Below are 6025 nucleotides of genomic sequence, written 5' to 3' on the forward strand. Positions count from 1 at the left end.
AATAGGACAATTGTGAATCGAGAAACAAAAGAACGTAAATATATAGACACAGAATTTACGTGGTTCACCAACATTGTTGGTTACCTCCACGGGCAGGAAACGGAGAACAAATTGTATTTAGAGTGTTTTTAGATTATGACTACAGATTAGATCTGTCAGATCACAGAATTATGTGCCCTACTCCCATATAAATAGGCACACATAAAATCCTATACTAATACGGAAACATAATCCTATTCCAATTAGGAAACACAATCCTATACAGATTAAAGACATACTAACAAATCTCCACCTTGACTTGAATTCTCCCTTGCAGAAGCATCATTACAATGCCAGATGCCTTGCCTCAGATTTGCCATAAACTGAATTCACCTTGCAAATGCATCATTACAATGCCAGACGAAGAAACTTCTCCCAAATTTGTCGACCTTCACGTTCAGAGCAGACATCTTCGATTTACCAGAAAACCCTAGCAAAGGAATTCAAAACCCTTGTCCGAAAACCAGGCTGTGATAATTTGTCAGGATCGTCAACTGCAATAAACGTTTAATATTGTCCGCTTTGGGTCAAGCCCGCACGGATTTGTTTTTGGGTCACTCCCAAAATGCCTCAAACTAATTGGGGTTGGACATGAATTATATACACTTTCCAACTTTCTTCAGACTCCCGATGTGGGATGGAGTTTGTACATAACAAACCTCCCCCTCAAACCAGATCACATCGGTGTTAGAGTTTGTATACTAGAAATCACGTTACGAGTGATTGAATACTGTAAAACTCTTATTTTATTTTCCAATGAATAAAACAGATTATTTTTGTCATAATGTTGTTATGTTTTACATTTAATGGATGTTAATGCATGTTTAAATGTATAAGTTAATTTAACAAAGTCTAAATCTTTGTTTTAGTAGACCGGTTGTGGGCGTCGTCCACTTTAAGGTAACACGGTCAGTTCTAAACAAAGAAAAAGATGAATTTCACAACCTAGATGGAATTTGACTATCCATCGAGAAAGGTTGCAATGTCAGTCCGCATATTTCTAAGCCTTACTGAAATAAGATGACATTGGTGTGGTATAGCACTGAACGGATCTAACAGCAAGACTTGTCCTTAGGCTATCTACTGAAAGGCGAGGTCTTGATAAATATTTGTTTCTTAATCAATGTAGGTTATCATTGATCATACGGTATTGATTATACATTACTTTGACTTATCAAATGGTGCGGGTTTTTCGTAACCCAATTCTCCTGATATATTGGGTAGTGGTGATCAATATCTAGCGGTGCTAGGATTGCTATTATATTGAATCGTGCGCGAGCTGAGTCTCGTTTGATAATGTCCTCAAGAGGAGCGCGAAATAAGGTTTTATTATTCGGAACCTAGCTAGTTAGAATTTAATTACTCTATGAATAATAAATAAGCGTTTCATGCTAAGTCCACTCTTGGAATTAATAAGAAGTTAATTAATTAAGTCAATAGCAGCCATTAATTAATTAATAGACATTTTAATCTTAAGCGCGGGAAATGAAAGTTAAACAGAAACCCAGATTACTTGTAATTTCGGATTTGGATGGAGAGAGTTCAATATTACTTCTGTAGTGGCTGCTCGTAATATTCCAATTATAACTTATATTAAATTGTGGGTTCAATTTAATTAGTAAAAAGTAAATTGGATGAGCCCATATCCAAAACCTTCCATAGATCCCTACTGGGCCCAAAAGGAACTTAATATAAATAGGAGAATAAAGGAGACAGAAATAATACAATTTCATTATTTGTAATTTTTGAAAATTTCAGCCTCCCCAGCTGTAGGAATTTTCGAATTCTACTCCTATTCCCAAAAGGATTTATTCTGTCTTCTTTATTTAAGTCCTAGTATTCTAGTAAGATCAGCCCACACTGATATTGGAATACAGTTCGGGAACCAGAGAGAAGATTTGTGGTCTAGTATTCAAAGCATCACGTGGAGAAGGAGCTAGCCATCTTCATTTCTTTGGAGAATGAATTAGGTATTTTTCTGCTCCGTAGAAAAGATGTTTTAGGTTTCAATATTCTTAAAGCATGATTAATTCAAGTTATGAGCATGATACAAGTGATAATTACGCGAATAGATTTTGTCTAAATAATCTGCTAAATAGATCTGATTATTATGTGATTTATTGATGTGATTAATAATTGTAAATTATGATAATCAAGTTCAACACCACTTCCGCTGCCGGTTCCATCAATCGGGACAAACGCAGTCGACACAAACTTGGGTCATAGCCTGACCCATAGCCACCTAACCTGGCTCTGATATCAGTTTGTTTTCACAAATAGAGCAATTGTGAATCGAGAAACAAAAGAACGTAAATAGACACAGAATTTACGTGGTTCACAAACGTTGTTGGTTACCTCCACGGGCAGGAAACAGAGAAAAAATTGTATTCAGAGTGTTTTCATATTATGGCTATAGATTGGATCTGTCAGATAACAAAATTGTTGGAACATATATACTAAAAAGCATTTTTCGAGTTTATTTTGAATTTGATAAATTGCTTGTATATTGTAAACACTCTTCATTTAATGAGAATAATAAATATTTTCTTCATATTGTGTATTTTACTTTAATGGGTATTGACCGTATTTAATTATATATTATATTATATAATTAAAGCGCTGGAAAGTAGGATTAGTCTAAGTCGAGAAAAATTCTATTGTTCGGAAACCCGGCCGGTTTGGATTTTATCTTAATATACTTCTCGTATTAGACAAACTCTTGGAAATAAAAGATATTGATTAATTTAAAGTCCATAGCAGACTACAAATTAATCAAAGGATATAGAAAGTCTTAGACACGAGAAATAATATATTAAAGAGGTTAACCCGGATTGCTTGTAATCAAGGATTGGATGGGCTGTAACGCCCCACTTTTTGAACCCTAATTTTTGAACAGTAAATTTTTTGTATTTAATGTTTTTAATGTCTTGAAGTTTGTGGATTAAATGACAAATGGAATGATTATTTGATATTTTTGTGACCTAATTGGATTTAGGGTTCTGATTGTGCGTAGACCGAGTCGACTTCATTGATTACGTGATGTGGCTTTTGAACAACGGGTACTTGGTGAATTTAATTGCTCGAATTGGTGATGGTGTAATCACAAATTAAAAATTTAAATAATTCATTTCCTTGAGGAATATTTATTGGACTCAATTGGATGTTGGGTACGATAAATTAAATAAATAACACAAGTCCAATTTTGCGAAAAATAAATTGTGGGCCACACAATTTGAATAAAAATACAAAGGGTATTGAGCCCAGACTAACTTGAATTTAATATACTACACTAAATGATTTCCAATCATCCTCTTCAATCTGCCGTGTTTTACTCCCCCATAATCTGCAAATCATATTCCAAAAATAACCTTCATATCCTTAAATTTCATTTATTTGGAGAATCAGTCACCAAAAATTACTTCCAATACACGTTATATCACAACCCTAATTGTCACCCTTTTTTTACCGCCTCACTTTCACACATACTACCATTCTGCAATACAAACAATCTCTATCATCCCTCAAGCAAATTCTTGGACGGAGCAAGGAAGGAGGAGGAAGTAAAACAGTTTTCTTCATCAGCCGCTTGCACCTAAGTTCATACCGTTCTCCCTCACTGTGGTCTCGATTCTAGGAGGTAAAACCCGATTGCAACCTCTCTCACTAATCCTCATGGTTTATCTCTTCAATTGATTATACGACCTTGCTAAATTTATCCATCTTTGTTTCTACACAATCTACAATCCCACGACAAAGATCACAATCAAACTCAAGCTTCCTGCAAGAACAAGTTCCTACCTACTTTCTTCAATCCAGTCAAATTCACGAAACCGAGAACCGAGATCTAGAGACGGACTACCGCTTTTTTTCACCGAAATCTGTCGTTGAAGGTATACATACTCCTATTTCCACCCAAATCCAATTTCATACTTGTGCATCTCATGAAACAAGTAACCGAAGCTAATCGAATGAATCGAAGCAAACTGAGAAGAATCGAACTTTAAATCACGAAATCTAATTTGGAATTTATCTGCGGGTTAATCGGGGCTGCCAGAGCGGCTACGCAGCGGCTGCTGCGGCGCCGAGCGACGACTGCGGTGGGTGCGAGCCGGCCAGCAGCTGCTCGGTCTGGACTATGCCTTAACGGCAACGGAGCGGGCGAACACGGACACTGCAGCATCGATCCTGCAGCGGCAAATTTTTGGGATCTTGTTTTGTTCTTCTTGTGAGAGAAATCGAGGGAGAGAGAGATGGATTAGGTGTGTTCTTTGGACGAAATTGAGAGAGAGAGAGAGAGAGCCGACGGCTTTTCTGTTGGAATGGGAGTTTTTGAATTCTTGATTAATATTGTAGGTGCTTGATATAAAATGAAATGTGATGTGCTACATGTGTTTTGAAAAGAAAAGGGAGTATTTCGACTCTTAATTGTTCTACTCTTTTTGATGAATAAGTTAAAATGGAAGGGGATGGTGTACGCATTTTTAAAATGGGAGTACTAATTCTTTTCTTTTTCTCTCTTTGGGGTCAGTGGCTAATTGTTTTGGGCTTGGGAGTATGTGTAACATATTTATCTAGTGGGTTGATTTGTTTAATTCTTAATGCGGCCGGAAATAATCGAAATAACCAAGTTTCTAATAGGAAAAAAATATAAGTTTACCGATAAAAATAATTGAAGCCTTCGAATCCATGTATCTTATTTAATTAATTGATTCATTGTGTTGATTTATATGCTATTTAAATTCCAAAGGTGATATTTTGCAAGTGCGTCGTGATCGCAATGGAAAGAATATAATTTCGGATTAAGCAGTCGAGGTGGGCTCTCTTTTTTTAAATAAGGACAATGTCCTAACTATTTTATGGATGGGAATAAAATGCGAAACTGTTTATCATGCCGTACTTTATTTTAACGTGCTAATCTGAAATGGCTTTGCCATTTATTATTTAAATCGAATTCCGGTCCTTGTAGGGCCGCAAACCCTACTTGGATTAATGTACACCTATGGTAGACCGTGTGTCAGCGTACGGGTTGGCCGGTCTAGTGACTTGGTTTGTGGCCACATTCCAAGTCATGTATGAGCAGATATGGTAAACGTCTGTGGGAAAATGACTGTGCCGTCGTGATTTTGAACAATGGAATATTTTGGTGCCTCGGGCCTTTCAAAAGCTAAAACCCCGATGGTTACCTAACAATGGCATGATAAATATAAATATTTTTGATAACTTGTTTTCGGCATGAGTCCACTGAGTATGTTATAGTACTCAGCCATGCATGTGTTTTCCCTATGTGCAGGTTGAGCGGCGACGAGCTTGAGGTGGTGTTGAGTCGAACCTGAATTATTGTTGGATTTTATTTTGAACTCGAGGGTCGTCGTGTCTTCATACACGGCGTCACTCTTACTCTTGAATGCTTCCGCTGATATAATACTATTTTTCACAACTATGTTTTGAACCCTTTTACTCTTGAATTATAAATGATGACAATTGTTAACCTAGGTTTAAAACATAAGCATTTACTTTGATTTTTCCCTCGACATTTGAATATTAATTATCTTTGTCAAATTCATTATTGAAACCCTAGAAAATTCTCCCTTCTTAAAGTACCATTGGTCGCGACCTCCCGCATTTATTAACCTAGAAAGGGCGGCCGTGACATGGGCGGTCAATATTTCTTTGATAGTGGCACAAGAAAAATTCCATTGGCCTTATATTAAATTATGGGTTATAATTTATTTAGTAAAGAAGGTTCAATGAGGGAGGCCCAATCCAAACCCCATAGATCCTTAACCTTGCCCACGCAAAACTCTATATAAAGGGATGAAAGAGGCATGACAAATATACACACATCACAAGAGTGAAACCCTAGCCTCCACACATCTAATTTTCAGCCCCCTCTCTTTATAGGGAAGTCGAAATTTGCATCTTGTGTGTTCTTAGCATTCTTGTCTTCTCCTTCGAGATCCCTACATTTCTAAGAGATTCCTCCCAC

The 6025-nt window shown here is 36.7% G+C and overlaps 1 long non-coding RNA gene across 1 annotated transcript; it reads left to right on the forward strand.

The window, feature by feature from the left end:
* Nucleotides 1-3223: 3223 nt before the first annotated feature.
* LOC125211399 (uncharacterized) lies at nt 3224-5647 on the forward strand. Its single transcript, XR_007174519.2, has 3 exons — nt 3224-3676; nt 3796-3929; nt 5330-5647. It is a non-coding gene; the product is annotated as an uncharacterized LOC125211399 (long non-coding RNA).
* The last annotated feature ends 378 nt before the right edge of the window (nt 5648-6025 follow it).

The sequence above is a fragment of the Salvia hispanica genome, chromosome 2 (genome assembly GCF_029641045.1).
Source record: "Salvia hispanica isolate PSC_SH4W2 chromosome 2, Shi_PSC_v1, whole genome shotgun sequence".
In the NCBI taxonomy this organism is placed as follows: domain Eukaryota; kingdom Viridiplantae; phylum Streptophyta; class Magnoliopsida; order Lamiales; family Lamiaceae; genus Salvia; species Salvia hispanica.